This window comes from Oncorhynchus gorbuscha, linkage group LG02 (assembly GCF_021184085.1).
Source record: "Oncorhynchus gorbuscha isolate QuinsamMale2020 ecotype Even-year linkage group LG02, OgorEven_v1.0, whole genome shotgun sequence".
Lineage (NCBI taxonomy): Eukaryota > Metazoa > Chordata > Actinopteri > Salmoniformes > Salmonidae > Oncorhynchus > Oncorhynchus gorbuscha.
In genome coordinates, this window is record NC_060174.1 from 44,826,571 (window position 1) to 44,851,891 (window position 25,321).

General features: G+C 44.4%; 1 protein-coding gene and 1 long non-coding RNA gene across 2 annotated transcripts in view; one reads left to right on the forward strand and one right to left on the reverse strand.

Moving 5' to 3' along the window:
- Positions 1 to 25,321, forward strand: part of mical3a (microtubule associated monooxygenase, calponin and LIM domain containing 3a) — a 154,831-nt gene that overhangs the window by 32,815 nt on the left and 96,695 nt on the right. Inside the window, exon 2 of the mRNA XM_046310612.1 lies at positions 18,644 to 18,909. The gene's annotated coding sequence lies outside the window, so the exon portion shown is untranslated. The remainder of the gene's footprint in view (positions 1 to 18,643; positions 18,910 to 25,321) is intronic.
- Positions 15,746 to 25,318, reverse strand: LOC124002907. The gene is made up of 4 exons (XR_006833159.1): positions 24,901 to 25,318; positions 19,007 to 19,166; positions 18,692 to 18,812; positions 15,746 to 17,702 (listed from the first exon to the last, which is right to left on the reverse strand). It is a non-coding gene; the product is annotated as an uncharacterized LOC124002907 (long non-coding RNA).

Here is a 25,321-nt window from a genome sequence, read left to right on the forward strand (position 1 = left end):
TTTAGTAGGGGATTAGGATAGAGTAGACTGGGACAGGGCGATTCGGGATGCTGCCAGAGAGAGAGGACGCCCAGAACTGTGGCTTTAGCAGGGGATTAGGATAGAGTAGACTGAGACAGGGCGATTTGGGATGCTGCCAGAGAGAGAGGACTCCCAGAACTGTGGCTTTATTAGGGGATTAGGATAGAGTAGACTGGGACAGGGCGATTCGGGATGCTGCCAGAGAGAGAGGACTCCCAGAACTGTGGCTCTATTAGGGGATTAGGATAGAGTAGACTGGGACAGGGCGATTCGGGATGCTGCCAGAGAGAGAGGACGCCCAGAACTGTGGCTTTAGTAGGGGATTAGGATAGAGTAGACTGGGACAGGGAGATTCGGGATGCTGCCAGAGAGAGAGAGAGGACTCCCAGAACTGTGGCTTTAGTAGGGGATTAGGATAGAGTAGACTGGGACAGGGCGATTCGGGATGCTGCCAGAGAGAGAGGACTCCCAGAACTGTGGCTTTAGTAGGGGATTAGGATAGAGTAGACCGGGACAGGGAGAGGGGGATTCCAGCTGAGCACTCAAGCAGGTAAAACACAGCAGAGATAAAGAGGTGAAGTCACTCAGACTAGGCAGAGTGGGAAATATTGAAACATCAGCATACATCAAACATTACCATACATTTCTTGAGCCTTTATTTGCCCATGCAGTCCCATTGAGATGATCAAGTAAGTACTTTTCTAGGGTGACCTGGTGCATAGGTCCTTTGTGGTGCTCCCCTTGGAGCCTGGTAGGGTGGAGTTTGGGAGTGGCGTTGTCAGAGGACTCTGTTCCCTGGGTTCAGCTCAGGCCTCCCTCCTTCTCCCTTCCCCTCCCTGTCCGTCTGACTCTGACTGAAGGTCAAACGAGGGCAGCGAGGTGTAAATGATGTGGTAGAGGTACGGTGCTTGTCTAGTCCGAAGCCCTTCAGAGCCATATACTGCAGTGTCTGAGCAGGGTTGTCATAGTAACACTCAGTCACCGCTGTAGCCTTGACCTTGCCCAATCCAGTGCTGTATGTATTCCTGGACCACTCCCTCCCTGGAGGATGAGGAAATGATAGGATAGGCGTGCTCTGGCAGATGTCTGTTGTTCTTCTGTGTGCCATCCACCTTGTCAGAGACACACTGCTTTGACCCATCTGGCTATCAAGAATAAGCTTGTTTGTGTTGAAAGTGAAAGATGGTCTCGTCTCTTGTAGCCCCATGGTGACAGTCACATTCTCTGCACTGTTATGATTGATGGATCCACGTTGACAGAAATAGTACAGTTCTCCTAGGAGCTTACGCAAAGCCGTTTCCCTCTGTCGGAATCTGCACTACATGATAAGGACTCTGGTGGAAAAGAGCGAGATAAAAAAAAACAATGAGGTCAGAGTTCAGGAGTTATGTCATGATCAGAGCACGAGCCAAACATGGTTCATTCACACAGAGTGAGGGAGAGATCTTCTGGGCTCATGAACCTCAATTCTGAAGTCAGACCCCGAGGAAGACCACTGTGGGCTTCGCGCAATACTCACACACGGATATGCGTTCACACACACACACACACACACACACACACACACACACACACACACACACACACACACACACACACACACACACACACACACACACACACACACACACACACACACACACACACACACACACACACACACACACACACACACACACACATTTTAAATATTTTATTTGAATCCACAAATCTCATTCAAGTTGAGAAGGATTCAAACATTTCGTCATGAATATCTGGACACTTATGGATACAGAACACCTTCTTCTCCACACAGCAAGGTTGCCCATGACAGCTGACACAGAGCAGGACCTTGCTGGCTGTTTTGTCTTTTTACAATGCAAGCCTGCAATCTGAAGTCCACGTACTACTAGGATCTTCATTTGATCACTCTTTTGTTGCTGTTGAATTGCAAACTTGTGGTTTATTTAGATTTTGAAAAGGCTTCTAAAGTTTGTCATATCCACTTGATAAAATGTATCATCCGCTACAAAAATGTCCATTAATTATAATCCACATAATAATTCAAATTTCCAGTTGATGCAGGATTATTTTCCTGCTGTAGAAAACTGGCTCAAATGAAGATCCTACATCTGTATGTACATGGCCGAGAATAACAAATAACAGCACAACAAGTTTGCACTGATAACCCAGGCTGTTCAGGGGTGACAGGAGGGGATGGTATTTCAGCAACGTGTCAGCAAAGACCTACTATACACACACACACACATTTAAAGACAATATGCAGCCTCTCATGACCCAATATGGAAAACATCATCGAATCAAAGATCCAAATGAATAGCATTCATTGGAAATAGCTGGTAGGCTTGAATGTCTCACTGCATTGGCTAAGTAATACCAGAGAAATCTTTAAGAAAAGCAAAACATACTTGCCTTTTTCTAGGCTGTAACTAGTTGACTTTCCATCAGCGGGCATCTAGTAGTACTGTCATTTGTGTCAGCTTCCTGTGCCAGTTTCTGCTTGATTTTGGTCCGTTTACAATATTGTGGCCAATCCTGAGCAGCTCCTCTAGGAAAGCAGTTTACTGATTGGTTGTCAATCATCGTTTCAATGAACCAGTTTGGTTCCACTGTATGGACAGAGATCATTGTGATGGAAAAGATGTACAGGGCCGCTCAGCTCTGTGAACATTAGTGTCTCGTGACAGACTGTTCCATGAATGGAGCAGCAGGGAGTTTTTTGTTTTTGGTAGATTTGGTTTTGGCTTCTGAGATTTAAATGAACCGAACATGTTACATGTATGTTATGGCACGGGACAGTGAGGAGCTAGTTGCTATAACATCTAATTATCCATCCAACTTGAAGACGAATCACCTCTTCCTCTGCAGCGTAACACGATTTCTCCAGGACCTTACTAGAAACAGGTTTGTTAAGTGAGAACTTCACTGAGCCATGGCTGTATGTGTATATCCTGGTCCATTGGAACAATTACAAGTGGCAGAGGCCCCTCACATCAAAGTAGCATCTCTGGAACGTCAGCGAGCCGAGATGGAAAGGGAAGATGACACCCAAGGCCTCTTCGGAGATCAGTCATACCCTAATTTGGGATTATTGGAATATTTGGGCAATGACATTTATGTTCTACTGTAATGTGTGTGTGTGTGTGTGTGTGTGTGTGTGTGTGTGTGTGTGTGTGTGTGTGTGTGTGTGTGTGTGTGTGTGTGTGTGTGTGTGTGCGTGCGTGCGTGCGTGCGTGCGTGTGTGTGTGTGTGTGTGTGTGTGTGTGTGTGTGTGTGTGTGTGTGTGTGTGTGTGTGTGTGTGTGTGTGTGTGTGTGTGCCAATCCATGTTTCATTGTACAATTAGATCCATTTGGCTGTCATGATGTTCATGGTGAAGCTTCTCGGCTTGCATAACTGTGGGGACACGTAAGGAGCTCAATCGTTGTTCAATGTTTACACAGCACTAGTGCGTTCCAATACAAGATACGGTACTCCTGCCGTTGATGAGTTGCACTGTTGTGCTGCCAAACGTAGATTTAATTGACCACACTCTCCTTGTTTTTGTTTATCCATCATCCACCGTAAACAGACCATACTATTATTCAGTTCTTTAAATAGAGACAGAGTGGTATACAGTATAAATAGTCCGAATGGGCAATAACGAAATACAATACAAATAACGCAGTACTAGTATTTATGTTTCTATATGGATCCAACGCGTCATAAATCACAATCTTACATAAAGCTGTCAGAAACCCATGCAGTGATTAGGACAGGGAGGCATCTTGGCACTAACTGTCTCTCGATGTCCTTCACAACTCAAGAGTTCTCACGCTTGCTGCTCACTTTAACTTAATTATGGCAGAATGCTGGGCCCTCTGCCCTGATGCCTGTGCTGTATGATCCAGTGGAGGGCTGAAGGACAGGAGGTGTCAGGAAAGTAATTGGATTCCTTATTGTAAATAAGGAATCCAATTACTTTCTACCGTTTTGTTTTTGGGTCTAAACCATCTCTTAATGCAATGCTTATTCAACACGGTTTATGTGGATCATCCCTCTTCACTATTCCTGTGACACAGCTGTTTGTTTTGCTGGCCCGTGGGGAGTCTGATTGGCAGGGGAAGTGTGTGTGTGTGTGTGTGTGTGTGTGTGTGTGTGTGTGTGTGTGTGTGTGTGTGTGTGTGTGTGTGTGTGTGTGTGTGTGTGTGTGTGTGTGTGTGTGTGTGTGTGTGTGCGTGTGTGTGTGTGTATATGGTTTGTATATACAGTATAGTCTAGTGAGTGTATGTTAGGTCAGTGCAATATAGAGTCAGTGCAGATAGTTCAGGTACCATTAATTGACTATTTAGCAGTCTTATGGCTTGGGGGTAGAAGCTGTGTTAGAGCCTGTTGGTCTGAGAGCTGATGCTCCGGTACCATCTTAAGTCCTTAGTGATGTGAACGCCAAGACACTTGAACCTCTCGACCCGCTCCACTACAGCCCTGTTGATGTGGATGGGGGCGTGCCTTCCCCTCTTTCACCTGTCGTCCACAATCAGCTCCTTGGTCTTTCTGACATTGAGGGAGAGGCTGTTGTTATGGCACCACTCTGCCAGGTCTCCGACCTCCTCCCTGTAGACTGTCTAATCACCGTCGGTGATCAGGCCTACCACTGTAGTAATATATAATAATATATGCCATTTAGCAGACGCTTTTATCCAAAGCGACTTACAGTCATGTGTGCATGCATTCTACGTATGGGTGGTCCCGGGGATTGTTAGCAAACTGATGTTGGTGTTGGAGTCATGTGTGGCCACGCAGTCATGGATATAAAGGGAGTACAGGAGGGGACTAAGCAGCATACACCCCTGAGGGGCCCCTGTGTTGTGGTACAGTGTGGCGGAGGTGCAGAGGGAGGGTTCAGTTCCAGGGGCGTGTTGGTGTGTGTGTGCCTGCGCGTGCAAGTGTGTACATGTGTGCATGCCTGCGTGCCTCTCCAACACAATGCAGTCCATTGGTGAACAGTAGTCCAGAGGTGGGCACAGCTAGCTAGGCCTCTCAGATGAGCAGCCTGTCCTCTCAGCCTTTGTCTCCTAGTCCCATTGAAAAGCTCCCTTTGTGCCGAGATCACGTCACAATATTTGAACAGCTGCAGCCCATCGTTAGTTGTGTGCGTTTGCAGTACTCCATCAGCACTGGAGGGAGGGCAGAGATTGTGAGTAGCAGGATTGTGGTAGTGGAGGATGGATAGGGGACGACTGTGGGAATTCATACCTGATCCTAGCTGTTTTCTTCAGTCACAGGCACATGTTACTCAACATTGTCCTCACTCCAGTTCATAATGCATAGGTATTCATGGTTAGCCTGTCTCCCAGATCTGTTGTGCACAAACTCCTATGGTCATTGTCACACCAAATTTGCAAGACGGCACAAACAGACCTGGAGCCAGGCTAAGTCACGCTAAACTGTCAAATTATAGATTCCTGCCACATGAATTCCTTCATCACATACCAACCAATCATTGAGTAAGTCTGTTCCAGTAAAGACGGATCTGTCAGGGTATAGAACAGCAGTCATAGATCATGTCTTAAAACCCTGTGTATGAGACACGGTGACAGCTCTATTGTAGTCAGTCTATTCTAACCTCTTTAAAGTCAACCTGTCAACATTTGTATTGGCTTCAGCATTACCCTGTATGTTTACCTTCCTACCCAGCTGTCCTCCCACTCTACACACACAGTCATAGGACACAGACATGCTTTCTAAGCATTGAGACTGCTCTGTCCTCCCACTCTACACATAGTCATTGGACACAGACATGCTTGAGACTCTGTCCTCCCACTCTACACATAGTCATAGGACACAGACATGAGACTGCTCTGTCCTCCCACTCTACACATAGTCATAGGACACAGACATGCTTTCTAAGCATTGAGACTGCTCTGTCCTCCCACTCTACACATAGTCATAGGACACAGACATGCTTTCTAAGCATTGAGACTGCTCTGTCCTCCCACTCTACACATAGTCATAGGACACAGACATGCTTTCTAAGCATTGAGACTGCTCTGTCCTCCCACTCTACACATAGTCATAGGACACAGACATGCTTTCTAAGCATTGAGACTGCTCTGTCCTCCCACTCTACACATAGTCATAGGACACAGACATGCTTTCTAAGCATTGAGACTGCTCTGTCCTCCCACTCTACACATAGTCATAGGACACAGACATGCTTTCTAAGCATTGAGACTGCTCTGTCCTCCCACTCTACACATAGTCATAGGACACAGACATGCTTTCTAAGCATTGAGACTGCTCTGTCCTCCCACTCTACACATAGTCATAGGACACAGACATGCTTTCTAAGCATTGAGACTGCTCTGTCCTCCCACTCTACACATAGTCATAGGACACAGACATGCTTTCTAAGCATTGAGACTGCTCTGTCCTCCGGTAGCGGAGAATGGGGTAAGTTGTGCCGAAAGGGTTTGTTGAGCCACCCGGTGTTTCTAGGGAAACCAGTGAATCACGTGACCAACTATTAAGGAAGAGGTCCTCATGCCACGGAGTCTGAAAAAGAAGAAACCACAAAAAGGGTGAGCAAGTTAGTAGATTGGTTTTTAAGATAATTTTATACATGAGTTAGAGTTTCTATAAGCTACAGTATGAGGTCCTAAACTTAGCATGAAAGTGCATCCTTGTAGCTGTATGGGCTAATATAGTCAAAAAGTTTGCCTTGGGTTAAGTTGAGTCAATGGCCTTGGGTTAAGTTGAGTCAATGGCCACCATACCCCATACAAATTATAATTACATTTAGTCTGTTTTATTTTGAAATGTGTCATGCATATGAACTCAAGATGCATTTTTATTGTTATAGAGCAGACATCTTCATGCCCCTGTATAGAAACACAAAACAAGCAGGGGTCTGGCCCACCTTGAGATTCTTGAGAGAGCAGCCGAGGATGTGAGAAAAGGGAAGAAGCCCGTTGAGCAGCAGCAAGGGATGAACAAATAGACTGAATGACACTGGAGGTACACTGACCAAAAATAAAACGAACATGTGCCTGTTTGAAAGAGAGGCTGTGATAGAGTTGCAGACGAACAAGGTCTTATCTGGTGACATGGAGTCGGATCTTGCTAAACATATCAAGAATCTCACGGACCAGGTTCATGTGCTCAGTAGCCTTCCAATGCAGAGAGCTTGACAACGAATTTGCACATCGAGACATTTGCACATCGAAAAAACATCGCTTTCCCAGACAACTGGTCAAGAAATGGAAGGGTAAGTGATATTGAACAGAGAGACCTGTATCAATGTAAGCATGCATTTAAGATATACAATATACCACACGCCCAGTCCATGAATTAAACTTTGACCTACCAGCACCATCACCCACTGTCACAGGAAGCCATCACCCACTTACCCCAAGGCGGCTCAACTTACTATGACTATTACTCCCTATGATCAACTTACACCATACCCTGAGTAAGTTGTGCCAAGAGATACTTTTTGGGGGACAAAGCTATGTTTACATTATTTCCTGGGATACACAACATCCGGAAATATGTCTATGTCTTTGTTAGAAAAAATACTATATTTCCCTTGACGTAGTGATGCTGAATGTAAAAAATGGCTCAAGATTCCCCACTCTCCCCTAACCCAGAACGTACAGTACTGTCCCAGGGTGTGTCTGAAATGACACCCTATTCCCTAGAATATACTTTTGACCAGAGTCCCAGTGACCCTCCAGACAGACATGTCTTGTGGCATCCCAGACACATTGGCAGGTGCTCGGCTGTCAAACAGAGGCCTGGAGCCTGGCCAGGGAGCTCCAGTAGACAGTCAGTCCAGGCAGAGCGGTGAGAGAAGCTCCATGCCCTGGGAACGAGGGGCAGATATCAGCCCAGGCATGGTTGTCTGACTGTCTGTCTCTGTGGTACACTGCTTGTTTGTGGAAGTACGTACAGTTAAGGAAGGCTGTACTTTCATCTGTAGACCACTTGGTTATGATTCACTGAGAAACAGGGTGAAACCTTTATGACATAGCTTGGGTTTCAGCAGTTGTGTGTGTGTGTGTGTGTGTGTGTGTGTGTGTGTGTGTGTGTGTGTGTGTGTGTGTGTGTGTGTGTGTGTGTGTGTGTGTGTGTGTGTGTGTGTGTGTGTGTGTGTGTGTGTGTGTGTGTTTGAGAGGTCTTTGATTACTGTCCTTGGGCTGAACTTGGATCCAGGTTGTTGAATTTGAGAGTCATTGCTGCCATGGGTCCGTGTCAAACACTGCTCACTGAAACCATGACCTCAGTCTGTTTCGTAGTGACAAAGTAAACAGACTTGTGTTTAGTCTGAATCTAATATAAAATTAAATATAATGTGTGAATATCCATGATAAAAGATGTCTGCTGAGACGACAGTCAAGTTCAAGCAAATGTCACATTTAAACAACTGATTATACAACTTTGATTATACATAGAAAGGTATTCCTATTTGAATGTGTCTTATTACAAAGGACACTACATCAAAGTGCTCTCCCTGACCTCCAGGCCAATGTCTGGATTTGGAATTGGTCCAGGCCACTTTCTGTGATGTGCATTAAAGTCATTGTGTAACCTGTAACCACAGAGGTCTGAATTGTCTTTGTAGAGTTTTAGTGAAAGGTTCTGTCCAGGGCTTTGCCTCAGTGCTACCTGCTACTTATGTTAGCACAGGCTGGCAGAGAATGGCTGACGATGCTTACATAAGACCACCACCCTCTCTCTTCCAGTCACTCTCCAGGCAATAGAGAGAGTGAGAGAGGAATAGGGAGAGAGAGAGAGAGAGAGAGAGAGAGAGAGAGGGAGGGTGGTGGAGAAAAAGAGAGAGAGAGATAGAAGATGGAGGAGAGAGGGGACAAGTTGGCAGTGGTCAAGAATGCAATTAAAATTCTGGTCAAGGATGCAGAGTAAAAAGCCCCACTGGGGAGGGTGTGTGGTTTGTGTGAGAGCAGACTACTCTCCATTGCGTCATCACATGCAAGGTTGGGTTGGCAGGCATCACTGATATCGCCTGAGAGTCCACTAAAACATGCATCACAGATGAATCAATGAGTTTTATCCATGAACATAAACACACACACACAACATACACACACCGATTGTACATTAGTTACAGATGTAGGATCTTAATTTGATCACTCTTTTGTTGTTGAGAAATTTTCCTGCACAGCAGCAAATGCAAACGTGTAGTGTATTTGAGGCTTCTAAAGCTTGTCATTTCCACTTTGGAATTTCAGACATGATTTGCCCTAACAAACAATGTATCAACCCCCCAACACAAAAGTCCATTAATTATAATCCACATAATAATTCACATTTCCAGTTACTGCAGGATTTCCTGCTGTAGCAACAGGCTCAAATCTGAATGGCACGAGGTGTACGTTCAAAGTGTTTCCGTTATGTCATCAACCTCATGACATCTTCAGCAGGACTAAGTCCATTATCATTTAAGGAACTTGTAAAGTGGATCGCTGTTCATTTAGAATGATTCGGGAGGCACGTTCTCCTTCTGGCAGATCAGACAGCGATGTTCACTAAGGCGTGGTGAAGGTTCTAGCTGCAGATGGCGTATCCATCGCCTATATGGAAGTGAAGTGAACCATCAACTCAACACATCATGTAACCTATGACATCATGGATCAAGTGTCTCAGAATAGGTCTGATCTAGGATCAGGTTCTCCTCTTTCCACCTACTCTTATTTTTATGATCTAAAAGGCTCAACTGATCCCAGATCAGCACTCCTACTCAAAATGCTTTATGGATATGGACTCGGGTTGGCTCTGTGTGGAATTCCAAGTAACCTTCGTCCTCATCAAAGTATCGTCTTGAGTTGATATTACCACTGACATGCTGTATTTCCTGATGTGGTTCATCTTTAATTCATTTAGAGATGCATGTATCCTCTTAGAAGAATGGTATGAGACAGTGACTCAGCATAACTGCAAAGTCATTAGGTTGGATTGGACAGGGAATATGCCTATTATCCTACCCCTGTCTGTCTCTGTACCCCCGCCATCTGCAAATGAACACATAGATGTGTCTGGACAATGTGAACTATACTTGGAAAAGCAGTTGAAGGAGTTTGTGTGCTTTTGCATGCGTGCTTGTGTCTCTGTCTGTCTGTCCTGTCTGTTCTCTGTCTGTCTGTCTGTCCGTACAGTATCTGTGTGTGTGCAGTCTCCCGCCATGTTTCACTGTGTTCCCAGTGGAGTGACGTCACCGACAGTGTTTCAGCCAACAGGGCTCTGAATCCTCACGCAGGCCACGGCAGGAAGATCTGGTTTCCATGGTGACTGATCTTGTGATAAAGCCGTGTTTGCCAGGCGTGGGGTAGAGCTTTGAGCCACAGCAGACGGTCACCCTGTGATTGGCCGGCTGAGAGAGGCACAAAGACACAAAGCTTTGGCGTAATACACTTAGAACACAAACAAATACACATGTATACACATACATACAGTGTATGTACAGTATACATAAACAATGCATTGCACACACACACAAATGCCCACAAAACCACCTCTACACACAAGAACGCACACATGACGGAATATACAGTTTCTCAAAATAAAAGCCTGCTTCAATTGTATCCGGCGATTTATTTAAAATGAATGACATTGATTAAGGTCCTCTTAACTACACTGTATAACTGTAGTTGTACTGGATCATAAGAACATGGACCCCTGTACTCCAGATCAAACCATGGTGATTAGTATTCCATCTACTGCTTGTTTGTAGAGCGAGACGGCGAGAGCCTCTGTAAATCCTACTAAGGCCACTGTCCTGTCCTGTCCCAGCCTTGCTCTGCCACTGTCCTGTCCTGTCCCAGCCTTGCTCTGCCACTGTCCTGTCCTGTCCCAGCCTTGCTCTGCCACTGTCCTGTCCTGTCCCAACCTTGCTCTGCCACTGTCCTGTCATGTCCCAGCCTTGCTCTGCCACTGTCCTGTCCTGTCCCAGCCTTGCTCTGTCACTGTCCTGTCATGTCCCAGCCTTGCTCTGTCACTGTCCTGTCCTGTCCCAGCCTTGCTCTGTCACTGTCCTGTCCCAGCCTTGCTCTGTCACTGTCCTGTCCTGTCCCAGCCTTGCTCTGTCACTGTCCTGTCATGTCCCAGCCTTGCTCTGCCACTGTCCTGTCCTGTCCCAGCCTTGCTCTGCCACTGTCCTGTCATGTCCCAGCCTTGCTCTGTCACTGTCCTGTCATGTCCCAGCCTTGCTCTGCCACTGTCCTGTCCTGTCCCAGCCTTGCTCTGTCACTGTCCTGTCCTGTCCCAGCCTTGCTCTGCCACTGTCCTGTCATGTCCCAACCTTGCTCTGCCACTGTCCTGTCCTGTCCCAGCCTTGCTCTGCCACTGCCCTGTCCTCAACGTGACATGAGTGGAGGAGGAATACCAATGGGACCCGAACAGCTGCTCCTAATTCAATTAGTGTCTCGCTTCCTGTCTTTGGTTCAGCTGCTGGTTGAGTTAAAGACTAATGCGTCTTGATCAATACTCTGTAATGGGTCCTGTATGCTGGGAACAGCGTGTGCTCTGAGTCTCTCTCTGTGCTTGACCACAGGGCTGGTGGGAACAAGAGGGTCGTATTCATTAGGGTACACCGTAGCACAACATTTTGTAATGCAAAGCGAAAACAATTGTTTCTTATTGGGCAAGTTCAGAAAGTGCCTCTCTGTCTGTTTCCTTTTGTTTGGTGCCTAATGAAGCTTTGCCCCCTCCACGTGTTGAATAGTACTGTACCTGGAGGTATAACTGTAGAAGGCATGTTACCATCCTCGACACCCTCTGTTATTCTGTACAGTACCTATATTAAGTTATGTACTGGAAGTCCAAAATGGAGAGGTTTCTTTGGGTCACCCATGTCTGGACCACTGACCACGACCTTTGACCTCTCTGACTTCTCCATGTCTTGGCTAGGGCCTATTGATACTGAACCCAGAGACCCAATAAAGAACAGGCCGTGTGAGGACTGCGTCCAGTCAGTTAGGCAGCTGCCAGACCACTACTGCTGTGTCAGCCCTGCCCTGTCACAGCCCTTGCCTGAGGTCTACTTAAATAAATATAGCTCTGACACTGACCACAGAAAGCCACTGACTGACTTGGACTGAATCTGTCTCTTTCATTCTATCTCTCTATCTCTCTCTGGAGGATAGCCTGCTGGGTCTTGGCCCCTCAGACAGACTGGAGTTGACTATGGGGTGTTGTCTCAGGTTTAGTCTGGATAGCAGCATCACAAGAGTGATCAAATTAAGATCCTACATCTGCACATGATGTACAATTGGTGTGTGTATGTTTTGTGTGTGTTTAAGTGTTTATGTTGTTTAAGGATGAAACTCTATGAGTCCGGCCCGGATTCATGTTGAGACAAAACTAAAGTGCACCTCTTATGTCATAATTCTGAACTCCCGGTGTACACATATCTGATGAATGACTTAAATGACATAAGAACTGGTGCGGTTGGTCTTAGTTTGAATAGATGATCCTCCAAGGTTTGATTGTTGTCTACCAGGAATTCTATCGTTCTTATCAGCAGAACTCAAACACAAGTCTGTAAGAAGAGCTCCTCGTGTCATTTGAGTGTTTGTTAAGCTTTAATGACATTTCCCGCCCATAATGCTCCCAGTAGTGATTATATGTCTATGGGCCCTACGGAAGAACCAACACAGTCACATCAAACCGGTCAGCCGACAATATATTGCAGGAGGGGAGGGTCACCTTGCATCATGTACTCATCCCTTTATCTCGTTCTATGGCTCCCTCTTAGACTAATGAGTATTAAGAGGTCACGGACAGAATGACCCCAAATCCTTGTCTCTGATTCAGACTGTTAGGCAATAGCAATTTAATCTTACTCTGCTCTGTTATTTATTGGTTATTCAGTGTGTAAAGGAAGGCTTGTTTATCCGATAAAACGGGGCTCACAATAAACTGTGTGTGTCCCCAAATAAGTGGTCCTTCTGTAGCTCAGTTGGTAGAGCATGGCGCTTGTAACGCCAGGGTAGTGGGTTCGATCCCCGGGACCACCCATACATAGAATGTATGCACACATGACTGTAAGTCGCTTTGGATAAAAGCGTCTGCTAAATAGCATATATATTATAAGTAACACATGGGGACTCAGCGGCGCTCTTGCTCTCCCCTCTCTCTGCGTTCCCAGCAGCCCTGTGCAGTGTGCTCTCCATGCTCAGTGGCCCGTGTCTGAGCTCCTAATGACTGGCCCATTGATGAGCATGCCTATTAGTGTCCCTGCTCTCATCAGCACACCCACCCTTTATGAGTCTCCAGTCTGGTCACCCAGATGGGAGGGGCCCTGCCGTGTAAATTAGCCATGACAGGTGGGGAGCACAGCCAGTAAGAGGCTCAGACATCCAGGGTGTGGCTCTCGATAGTCCTTATGTGGCCTGCAAATCTCCTACAGCATACAACACTCTGTAGGCCCGTTGTAGGGGGCAACACAGGCTGTCACAGCACATCATCACACCATAGCATTTCAGATCTGTCAGAAAACTAGCTTTAGCATCTATTAGCTAGGCCTCTCTGTAAATACAGTTGAAGTCGGAAGTTTACAAACACCTTAACCAAATACATTTAAACTCACAATTCCTTTAAACTCACAATTCCTACATTTAAACTCACAATCCCTGACATTTAATCCGAATAAAAAGTCCCTGTTTTAGGTCAGTTAGGATCACTACTTTATTTTAAGAATGTGAAATGTCAGAATAATAGTAGAGAGAATGATTTATTTCAGATTCTATTACTTTCATCACGTTCCCAGTGGGTCAGAAGTTTACATACACTCAATTAGTATTTGGTAGCATTACCTTTACATTTTTTAACTTGGGTCAAACGTTTCAGGTAGCCTTCCACAAGCTTCCCACAATAAGTTGGGTGAATTTTGGCCCATTCCTCCTGACAGAGCTGGTGTAACTGAGTCAGATTTGCTGGCCTCCTTGCTCACACGCTTTTTCAGTTCTGCCCACACATTTTCTATAGGATTGAGGTCAGGGCTTTGTGATGGCCACTCCAATACCTTGACTTTGTTGTCCTTTAGTCATTTTGCCACAACTTTGGATGTATGCTTGGGGTCGTTGTCCATTTGGAAGACCCATTTGTGACTAAGCTTTAACTTCCTGACTGATGTCTTGAGATGTTGCTTCAATATATCCACATCATTTCCCATCCTCATGATGCCATCTATTTTGTGAAGTGCACCAGACCCTCCTGCAGCAATGCACCCCCACAACATGATGCTGCCACCTCTGTGCTTCACGGTTGGGATGGTGTTCTTCGGCTTGCAAGCCTCCCCCTTTTTCCTCCAAACATAACGATGGTCATTATGGCCATTTTTGTTTCATCAGACCAGAGGACCTTTCTCCAAGAAGTATGATCTTTGTCCCCATGATCTTTGTCCCCAAACCGCAGTCTGGCTTTTTTATGGCGGTTTTGGAGCAGTGGCTTCTTCCTTGCTGAGTGACCTTTCAGGTTATGTCGATATAGGACTCGTTTTACTGTGGATATAGATACTTTTGTACCTGTTTCCTCCAGCATCTTCCCAAGATCCTTTGGTGTTGTTCTGGGATTGATTTGCACTTTTCGCACAAAAGTACATTCATCTCTAGGAGACAGAACGCTTCTCCTTCCTGAGCGTGTGACGGCTGCGTGTTGTTTATACTTGCGTACTATTGTTTGTACAGATGAACGTGGTACCTTCAGGCGTTTGGAAATTGCTCCCAAGGATGAACCAGACTAGTGGAGGTCTACAATTTATTTTCAGAGGTCTTGGCTGATTTATTTTGATTTTCCCATGATGTCAAGCAAAGATGCACTGAGTTTGAAGTAAGGCCTTGAAATACATCCACAGGTACACCTCCAATTGACTCAAATTATGTCAAATAGCTTATCAGAGGCATCTAAAGACAATTTTCCAAGTTTTAAAGGCACAGTCAACTTAGTGTATGTAAACTCTGACCCACTGGAATTGTGATGCAGTGAATTATAAGTGAAATAATCTGTCTGTAAACAGTTGTTGGAAAAGTTACCTGTGTCATGCACACAGTAGATGTCTTAACCAACTTGACAAAACTATAGTTTGTTAACAAGACATTTGTGGAGTGGTTGAAAAAACGAGTTTTAATGACTCCGACCTAAGTGTATGTAACCTTCTGACTTCAACTGTACATAGTGGAGATGATAGCCTGGTTGTGCCCTGAGGCAAGGCTGCATGGGCTCATACTGTGTGAGGGCGTCAACCGTGTGTGTGTGTGTGTGATTGTATGTTCCACTCAGGGCTAAAGGCAGTGTGGTAACTGTAGATCTACACACACTGACCTTTTTTTCTTGAGAGCCTGAATGGAATGTGAGCCCACCAGCACCCACTCACACATGTTAAAGAGCCCGTCAATCCCCTACTCACTTCCAATATGTAAAGCAATCGGGCTGAGGAGGCAGGCCTGGCATACGCTGGGCATATCGAGGCTGGGTTTATCCACATACAGTACATAAAAAGGATACTATACTTTCTGTTCCAGAAACAAGATAGCAAGCTACTACCAAATGCCTGGTACTCATAACATGATATGCTTCAAATATAGACACCGAGACCAATACACTTGGAGAACACTAACATTAATGGACTGTAACCCACCACAGTACACATTCAATCTATACTTAAAATGTATCAAATTGGCTTTTGATATCGAGAGTCATTGTGTTCCACTTTATTCATGGACTTGATATTGAGTTCATTTTAAACCACAACAGTTACAGTACAGTTCATTTTAAACCACAACAGTTACAGTACAGTTCATTTTAAACCACAACAGTTACAGTACAGTTCATTTTATACCACAACAGTTACAGTACAGTTCATTTTAAACCACAACAGTTACAGTACAGTTCATTTTAAACCACAACAGTTACAGTACAGTTCATTTTAAACCACAACAGTTACAGTACAGTTCATTTTAAACCACAACAGTCACAGTACAGTTCATTTTAAACCACAACAGTCACAGTACAGTTCATTTTAAACCACAACAGTTACAGTACAGTTCATTTTAAACCACAACAGTTACAGTACAGTTCATTTTAAACCACAACAGTTACAGTACAGTTCATTTTAAACCACAACAGTCACAGTACAGTTCATTTTAAACCACAACAGTCACAGTACAGTTCATTTTAAACCACAACAGTTACAGTACAGTTCATTTTAAACCACAACAGTTACAGTACAGTCGATACTCTCTGACTTTAGGAAGGAAACCATCTGTACTGTCTTTTGTTCTACACCTTCTTTTATGCTGATGATCAAAGCTCTTCTCTGTCTCTTTGGAAAAGTCAACATAACTGGAAAATGAATGGATTTTCATGCATTTGGCTGCGACTGATTTGTGTGTGTGTGTGTGTGTGTGTGTGTGTGTGTGTGTGTGTGTGTGTGTGTGTGTGTGTGTGTGTGTGTGTGTGTGTGTGTGTGTGTGTGTGTGTGTGTGTGTGTGTGTGTGTGTGTGTGTGTGTGTGTGTGCGTGACCAACAGGATGGACCACCCTTTACTAAGGGCTAAGGGCTTCGACTGCTGAGGTAATTGTCTCATGTAGGATCGTCTCTACAGTTTACTCCACTAAGCCACGTACAGTTCTAATGTTACCTCTTTACATGGCAACAAACCATAAAATAACCTAACACAAAGGCAATGGAAAACAATAATTTTGAGTGACGAATGATTTAAAAAAAAGGTAACATTAATTAAAGAGTATACTGTAGTAATGCTTCATTAATGTTATATTGAGTTACACTTTCATTTTACTCGGTTGTTCCCTTGGAGAACTGGATGCTTTGGTTACAGGGAGAGCACGTTTTATTAGTGAGCCTAACACTCCACCAGTCTGTCTGCCCAGCTACAGTATTGCATTAGAAGTGAAAATACATAACTCTGGAGTGCTGCGTTTGAGCAATCTCTCTGATTGGCTGTGACAGCCGCTGTCCCAACAAGAGCTCAGCCAGAGCCAGCCAATCACGAGACTGTATGTTCACTCTGGCAAACACAGATCAGAGATAACAAGACAGTTAATGAATTGTTCACCGAAAACCCTGGGAAATTTAGCTGAACCTTATTCGAGCAGTAGTGCATGGTCATTTTGTGTAAGTCTGTGTGGAGTGGTCCTGATTTCTTGGGAAAACGGTTGTATTTGTTGTTGTGATTGTCAAACTTAAACTTCAGAAAGGAATGTCATTGAAGTCCGTTACAGTATTCAATGGATAGGAAGCAACTCTGTGTTTGAATGTTTCACGAAGAATGGAGATGCACTGGAAATGAGTGTGTTCGTGGCAAAGACTACACAATGACCTCACCGGTATGTCCCAGAAACACTTTCACATCTCCTCCCGGGTTTGGCTAACTGGACCCATCACAGACTATTGTCTTTGCCTCAGTGTCTGTGGCCTGGGTGAATCAGGGTGTACCCTGGACCATGATCACAGCTCACATATGTCATCCTTTGGAGGGACAGTGAAATAGAACGACACCCTCTTTCCCAAAATGGAGCTAAAAATCCTCCCGACCCGCTTTTCAAATTCTTTTGTTTCCACCATGAACAGTGGAATGAATGTTCTTTCCCAGCTCCCCAGCCACCAGCTCACTGCACTCCAATTGCTAGCTGCACTTGGTCCAAGCCTCAACTCCAATGTTCTTGCCTGTAAAACATCAGCAAATCTAAAGCAGGTTCTTATCATTATGTAATTATGGCACTTATGCTGTTCAGCAGCCTGTCCTATGTCGGTCCATTGGGCTTCTTGCTTGTTTCACTCTTTTCAACTGAGGCTCTGGCAAATGTATTCTATTGATGAAAGTAAGTGTGCAGTAATCTGCTCATTCAGGAAACTCACCATTATGCATAATGCACCACTTATTGTTAGATATGAGTTATCAGCAAAGGACAATCAATACTATTTGACCTTACTTCAAACAGAAACCTTGGTCTGTGCTACTGAGTGTATAGACACAATGAGTTCTGTCAAGGGGGATATCATCTGACATTGGTCTTTGTTCAATGCCTCAGTCAAGTCGATAGTATATAATACATTGTCAGGGTGTGTATGTGTTCATCTGCCTGAGCATGTGATCTATTGTTTACCATTCACAGGTATCTAATGTGCATTGTTCAAGTGTTCACATTTGCTCACGGAGTATAATTTACACATACGGTAGATTTGACTGAACAACAGCAGTGCATCTATCTGGTTTCTCTGTATATATGTATATGGGTGAATCAGGGTGTACCCTGGACCGTGATCACAGCTCACATTTGTCATCCTTTGGTCCTGATTTCATAAGAAGTGAAATATATATATATACTTTATAGCCTCACACCTGGTAGGAAAGCCTGTGTAAGGCCAGCAGGTCAAGCTGCCACGTATGAGACCAGTGGTACGCCTTATTGAACGTGTGTTATTTCTGTATCCTGTCAGGCTGGGTACATTTTGTGCCCACCCCATTACAAAGCCCAGCCCAGTAGTAGTGGAGACAGGCAGGCAGACACCTCTCAGATCAGTCAAGTCCTTCCCTGTTGCCTTGGTGCATTAGCTCCAGTTACCCCACCCCTTCTGAAGACTTCCCATTGTGTGTTTCTTTACAGGCGGCCCGGGAGCCCTCCCTTTGTGAGCCAGTGGGCGTGTGATCTCACCGCTGAGAGGAGGGGCCCCCTTTCCCCTGTCTGGCCAATCCTTGAGCTCGGTGACTAGGTCACGTGAGAATCCCTCTTTCGGGTTGCCATGACAATGTGCACTGGTCCAGACAGCATCTTACTGTGGTGAGAAGGGAAGAGAAGAGGAGGGAGGATAGACAGAGGGCGGGAGAGCAAGAGAACAAACCCCAGACACCTATGCTGCACACCTTTCCTCCGTAAGTACTGTCACCACTCTCTCCTACACACCCAGCACGCTGAATGTATATTTGCTGCACGAGTGACAACATGTGTTTATTATGAGCAATGTCCTACCCGGTAGATGTCTTTGAAGATTGCAGGGATGACATCATGCATGTTTCCTTTGTTACGTGTGGAATGTGTGAGGGACTCTCTGTCATACGTAAGAGTCCTTTGTCTGCAGGAGTCAGTGAGATCTCACAGATGTTCTGTGTCTGTAGTGGACAGATCTTCACTGGAAGAGAGGTGTCATGAAACAAAACAAAAAGAGGGGCGGTCACAGCTGAATGATGTCACCTGCAGAGATCTGAGTGAATCCTCTCTGATGTTTTGTAATGACTGCCATCCTCTCAGTGGGCTGTGCAACTCCTCTTTTCTACCTCAGTAGCTCTCTTTTATTAGCTCCTCACCCAGCAAGATCTCTCCCTCTCAAGTCAGTTGGAGTCAGTTGACATTCTTGGGCCCCCTGCGGTTTGCTTAACTAGCAAAACCCTGCAGATACAACTAGGGCAACCTGAGGCCCAATATGTGGAATGTCCTGGTGACGATGGCAAGAGACTGGAGCCGACGTGCTCTCCTTCACTATGGGGAGCACAGCTGGAACTACTAGTGTGTGACATGGATCTGTAGGTAGGATCACTGGTGTCAATGAGTCATTAGACTGTGCAGGTCATTTGTCCATTATGCAAACTGTTTTTAACCTAAGATATGTGAGAGCAGCCATTTGAAATCTATTCAACCCTAGCCAATGAATATGCTGTTTTAGCACAGCTAATGTGGCATAACATTATCGCCATAAAATATAATTATTATTAACATGCAATCTACACATAATACAGAACTGCAGTATAGTCATGTCATTTATTTGACAGCAGGATTTTTCGTAGAAGCTGGTTTTCCCCCATTTTGTGTAATTATCGTAGCTCTGTAAATGGCAACTAATGTATAACGGCAGAACAGCGTTTTCTGTTGACTTCATATGGAACCGTTACACAGGACCTTGTTTCACTGTGTGGTTGGAAGTTTAAACGTTAATGAAAGCGTTACTAAACTGGCTACTGTTTTTACTTAACTCGGAGTCAGTGTGCGAGTGTGTGTAGCCCCAGGAGCCCATCTGTCTACCATTGTACTGTAGGCCTACCTAAACCTCTATCAGATCATCTGCATGATACGAAATACATGGAGGTAGCAGTGTGTGTGATTCATTTTGGTCTTTTCTTCATGCTTTTTTCCAGTGGCTTTCAAATTCTTTGACCCTTTTCTCTATTTGTATTGCTTACTTGTGAGGTGACAGTTTAACCACTTTACGTGGTGGTTGAGACATACAGCAGGCCTTTAGTGTATTATAGCATAGTTACCTGGTCATATCTCTCTTCTCTGTTACTTTACCGTTATCAGAATATTTTGTATTTTACCTTTATTTAACTAGGCAAGTCAGTTAAAAATAAATTCTTACTTTCAATGACGGCCTAGGAACAGTGGGTTAACTGCCTGTTCAGGGGCAGAACGACAGATTTGTACCTTGTCAGCTCGGGGATTCGATCTTGCAACCTTTCGGTTACTAGTCCAACGCTCTAACCCTCCCCTGAATTTAAAGCTTAGGCCATATTTTCTGCTTAACACATATTTCTTACATCCGCTGTCCAATGAAATAACAGATAACGTTTTTTAATTTGAACCTTTATTTAACTAGGCAAGTCAGTTAAGGACAAATTCTTATTTACAATGTCGGCTTTCTGGAGAACAGTGCTTCCTTTTTTACCTTGTCAGCTCAGGGATTCGATCCAGCAACCTTTCGGTTATTGGTCCAACGCTCTAACCACTAGGTTACCTGCCGCCCCAAATGTCAATGCCATAAGAAAGCCACCAGGTTAGTGGCAAGGTAATTACAAATTAGCCTCTCACACACATGCTATGTTGCTAAGTCAACATTTCGAGTGGAAGTTCATGCAGCATCAATATCAGTGGCAGAGATCAGCTTGGCCCTCCAGTACATCCAATGATAGAAGAGTGTCTGCCTTTCTGGGTCCTAGAGAGAGCAGCCACGGTCTCCAATGTGCAGTTAGCTGATAGTGTGTGTACGTATATATGTGTGTGTAATTGTGTGAGTGCGTGTGTATACAGTGCATTCGGAAAGTATTGAGACCCCTTCCCCTTTTCCACATTTTGTTACGTTACAGCCTTATTCTGACAAGGATCAAATTATCCCCCCCCCTCATCAAGCTACACACAATACCCCATAATGACAAAGCGAAAACAGGTTTTGAGCAATTTTTGCAAATGTACAGTGCCTTGCGAAAATATTCGGCCCCCTTGAACTTTGCGAACTTTTGCCACATTTCAGGCTTCAAACATAAAGATATAAAACTGTATTTTGTTGTGAAGAATCAACAACAAGTGGGACACAATCATGAAGTGGAACGACATTTATTGGATATTTCAAACTTTTTTAACAAATCAAAAACTGAAAAATTGGGCGTGCAAAATTATTCAGCCCCTTTACTTTCAGTGCAGCAAACTCTCTCCAGAAGTTCAGTGAGGATCTCTGAATGATCCAATGTTGACCTAAATGACTAATGATGATAAATACAATCCACCTGTGTGTAATCAAGTCTCCATATAAATGCACCTGCACTGTGATAGTCTCAGAGGTCCGTTAAAAGCGCAGAGAGCATCATGAAGAACAAGGAACGCACCAGGCAGGTCCGAGATACTGTTGTGAAGAAGTTTAAATCCGGATTTGGATACAAAAAGATTACCCAAGCTTTAAACATCCCAAAGAGCACTGTGCAAGCGATAATATTGAAATGGAAGGAGTATCAGACCACTGCAAATCTACCAAGACCTGGCCGTCCCTCTAAACTTTCAGCTCATACAAGGAGAAGACTGATCAGAGATGCAGCCAAGAGGCCCATGATCACTCTGGATGAACTGCAGAGATCTACAGCTGAGGTGGGAGACTCTGTCCATAGGACAACAATCAGTCGTATATTGCACAAATCTGGCCTTTATGGAAGAGTGGCAAGAAGAAAGCCATTTCTTAAAGATATCCATAAAAAGTGTTGTTTAAAGTTTGCCACAAGCCACCTGGGAGACACACCAAACACATGGAAGAAGGTGCTCTGGTCAGATGAAACCAAAATTTAACTTTTTGGCAACAATGCAAAACGTTATGTTTGGCGTAAAAGCAACACAGCTCATCACCCTGAACACACCATCCCCACTGTCAAACATGGTGGTGGCAGCATCATGGTTTGGGCCTGCTTTTCTTCAGCAGGGACAGGGAAGATGGTTAAAATTGATGGGAAGATGGATGAAGCCAAATACAGGACCATTCTGGAAGAAAACCTGATTGAGTCTGCAAAAGACCTGAGACTGGGACAGAGATTTGTCTTCCAACAAGACAATGATCCAAAACATAAAGCAAAATCTACAATGGAATGGTTCAAAAATAAACATATCCAGGTGTTAGAATGGCCAAGTCAAAGTCCAGACCTGAATCCAATCGAGAATCTGTGGAAAGAACTGAAAACTGCTGTTCACAAATGCACTCCATCCAACCTCACTGAGCTCGAGCTGTTTTGCAAGGAGGAATGGGAAAGAATTTAAGTCTCTCGATGTGCAAAACTGATAGAGACATACCCCAAGCGACTTACAGCTGTAATTGCAGCAAAAGGTGACGCTACAAAGGATTAACTTAAGGGGGCTGAATAATTTTGCACGCCCAATTTTTCAGTTTTTGATTTGTTAAAAAAGTTTGAAATATCCAATAAATGTCGTTCCACTTCATGATTGTGTCCCACTTGTTGTTGATTCTTCAGAAAAAAATACAGTTTTATATCTTTATGTTTGAAGCCTGAAATGTGGCAAAAGGTCGCCAAGTTCAAGGGGGCCGAATACTTTCGCAAGGCACTGTATAAAAAATGAAAAACAGAAATACCTTATTTACATTAGTATTCAGACCCTTTGCTATGAGACACGAAATTGAGCTCAGATGTATCCTGTTTCCATTGATCAACCTTGAGGTGTTTCTACAACTTGGAGTCCACCTGTGGTAAATTCAATTGATTGAACATGATTTGGAAAGGCACACACCTGTCTCTATAAGGTCCCACAGTTGACAGTGTATGTAAGAGCAACAACCAAGTCATGAGTTAAAAGGAATTGTCTGTAGAGCTCCAATACCTGATTGTGTTGAGGCACAGATCTTGGGAAGGGTACCAAAAAATGTCTGCAGCATTGAAGGTCATGAAGAACACAGTGGCCGCCATCATTCTTAAATGGAAGAAGTTTGGAACCACCAAGACCGTTCCTAGAGCTGATCGCCCGGCCAAACTGAGCAATTGGGGGAGAAGGTCCTTGGTCAGGGAAGTGACCAAGAACCTGATGGTCACTCTGACAGAGCTCCAGAGTTCCTCTGTGGAGATGGGAGAACGTTCCAGAAGGACAACCACCTCCATATACAGTGGCCAGACGGAAGCCACTCAGAACATGAGAAACAAAATTCTCTGGTCTGATGAACCCAAGATTGAACTCTTTGGCCTGAATGCCAAACATCACGTCTGGAGGAAACCTGGCACCATCCCTACAGTGAAGCATGGTGGTGGCAGCATCATGCTGGGGGGATGTTTTTCAGCAGTAGGGACTGGGAGTCTAGTCAGGATTGAGGGAAAGAGGAATGGAGCAAAGTACAGAGAGATCCTTGATGAAAACCTGTTCCAGACTGCTCCAGACCTCAGACTGGGGCGAAGGTTTACCGTCCAACAGGACAAAAACCCTAAGAGCACAGCCAAGGCATTGTCATTGAGTGGCCCAGCCAGAGCCCTGACTTGTGCCCGATTTAACATCTCTGCAGAGACCTGAAAATAGCTGTACAGCGACGCTAACCATCCAACCGGACAGAGCTTGAGAGGGTCTGCAGAAAATAATGGGAGAAACTTCCCAAATCCAGGTGTGCCAAGCTCATAGCATCATACCCAGGAAGACTCGAAGCTGTAATCGCTGCCAACGGTGCTTTGCTGAGTAAAGGGTCTGAATACTTACGTAAAAGTGATGAAGTTGAAAAAAATGTAATACATTTGCAAAAAAAAAACTGTTTTTGATTTGTAATTATGGGGTATTGCGTGTAGATGAATGAGGGGAAAAAAACTATTTAATCAATTTTAGAATAAGGCTGTAATGTAACAAAATGTGGAAAGTGATCTGAATACTTTCTGAATGCACTGTATGTGTGTGTTACAGGGGCTCTTCCTGCCAGCATAATACACTCTTGTTTTTGGTGGGCTCACAGCTGCATTCAATCCCCCTGAACACTCACGTTAGAACAGATAAGGGCCTATTTGTGATACGTTTATCTTGGCTTTATCTCAACAAGTCACATTTTAGAGCGGTTGTTCTGCCTCTCCTTTGAACATTTGTACATTTGCAACACACGTCAGTTTGATACTGAAGTGTGTCTTATTAAGGGCCAGCCAGCACCGGCATGCCATTGACCTTTCCTTTGGAACAGTCATGACACTTCAATGCTATTAGTACAAGAGGCAATGTGAGTTTATGGTGGTCGTATAGAGATGATCTTTAGGGTAATGAATCTCTGATGTGTTTGTTCTGGCAGGGCAAGCTAGGATCTTTGACACCGTCATTTTCTGGGATGCTTGATTCACAAAGAACAACAGGAGTAGTATAACAGTGACAATGTTGATTTTTGTCTGTAATGTCTCTCTCTGCTCTGGGCCTTTTCATCCGATGTCTTGCCAAGTGGGATCAAATGGGAAACCTATCATTTTCTCACACAGTAATTTTAGTTTGATGAGAGGCATTGCGCCCGCTCAGCCTTTTCTCATCTACAGTTTAACGTTAAATAACCAAAACCATTATAGTTCTTTGTGCTTCACTGCTTGTTAAACTCGCCCTGCCACATCAGATAGACTCTAGACTAGGTGACAATAATAATTTCTTGGAGCACCTACCTGCACCTACACGCCCACTTTCATCAAATACAAATGTCTCACAGCGTCGCAGGTATCTGCATACACATATTGATCTTAGCGATCAAACAGACAGGTGAAACAATTCCACAAGGCTTTGCTGCCTCTACTGATGTTTTGGTCTATTGACTGCGTCCCACTCTCGCGTCACGTTCGAAGAAACCAATCGGATTAAACGGAGTTAAAACATACGGTCTCACTTTGAACAGTTGAAGGGGTTTCTCGTTGCAGTTGACTGACATTCAAAGTTGTACAACAAAATTATAACTATTCCCTTTGATTACAGCAATCTAGTTTTTCTATATAGTGGTTTAATGTATGTCATTGGAATACTTGCGCAAATATGTTGTCTTCGAAAAGCGCTTCTCTTGTCGAAGGTTTATGCCACCCCCTCAACATCGTT